Consider the following 1,601-nt stretch of genomic DNA (forward strand, 5'->3'; position numbering starts at 1 on the left):
TTTTTTATTAATGTTGCGCACACGCATCAAACTCAACATTCCTAACAAATTTATATAGATAATTAATTAAATATTTCCAATTTAGTAAATTAGAAAAAGGATTCGAAATAAAAATATCAAACAAAAATATGTAAATATTTTTATTTTCGAAGATTATTCATGCTCGAATCAACAAGCGCTTAAGAAATTCATTAGCAAAGTAGTTACAAGAGAAATATGGATGAGATTAGAAGTGGGTCGGTATGGTATACCATACCGAGAACGTCATACTGCATATAGTACCAAAAACTGCGATATGACAAAATATCAAACCGATACCATACCGAATTTTCAGTATACCGCAATCTGACATGCCAAAAATTTTGTAATTTTTTATACTGTTATGTTACCGTTATTGAGGTATACTGCACTTTTACGGTATACCGAAGTACGGTACGGTATACCTTAGTGTCGTTATGCAACAAAAATTATTTTATGCACAAAATATTTAAAAGTATGATTTCAGAGGTTTTTTCTTTTTAATTTTATTTTATATATAAATATATACTCCCTCCGTCCCCAAAAAATATGCACGTTGGGTTCGGCACGAGTTTTAATTCAAAATTGGTAAAGTAGGAGAGATGTAGAAAGAAAAAGTAATTAAAATATTGTTAGTGGAGAATAGGCCCCCCTCATTAGAGAGAAAAGAGTTTTCAAAATTGGAAAGTGCATATTCTTGTGGGACGGAGGAAGTATAATGTAATATTTCAACATATACCGATTTTTCGGTATGCACCAAGGATTCAATGTTCCATGGTATACCTAACCTATGGTATATACCGAATATTCGGTCTACCACGGCATAGGAAAATTGATACTGTTATCGTATCGAAAGATTTCTGTACATACTGAAAGATTTCAGTACAATATCATACTGTACCGAAAATAGTGGTCTACCGAAAAATCGGCATTTTTGGTATGTTTTGGTACGGTAAGTGCGGTATTTCGGTATTTTTTCCCATCCCTATATGGGATACTTACGTGAGAGAGATGAGACAAAGACCAACAATGGATGCACAACCCTTCATTCGAGAGAGCGTGCACACGAAGAGAGACTGGATATCTTTTGTACTCAAATGGAGAGGTCTGAAGGGTAGCGGCAGCCGCCGAAAGAGATTTAATTACTGGTACAATACCTAAGATTAAACTAACAGTCATACAAATTTTATACTTTTTATTAAGGTTGTGGACACGCACAAAGCTCAACATTGCTATCAAATCTATATAGATAATAAATAAATATAACCTAAGATTAAACTAACAGTCATACAAATTTTATACTTTTTATTAAAGTTGTGGACACGCACAAAGCTCAACATTGCTATCAAATCTATATAGATAATAAATAAATATAGACAACTCAAAAAATTAGATAATGATAATAAAATAAAATACCAAGTATATATAAACACTTTTATGCAATATTAGTCGTGCTCTAATCTACAAGCATAGCTGAGAGTTCGTGTATGTAAAAAGAACTAATCAAAATTGTCACTATAAAAGCAAGCTTTATTGTACCTAAAGCAACTATTCGACACATTATCATTATTTGATTATAAGGT

The sequence above is a fragment of the Salvia splendens genome, chromosome 3 (genome assembly GCF_004379255.2).
Source record: "Salvia splendens isolate huo1 chromosome 3, SspV2, whole genome shotgun sequence".
NCBI lineage: Eukaryota > Viridiplantae > Streptophyta > Magnoliopsida > Lamiales > Lamiaceae > Salvia > Salvia splendens.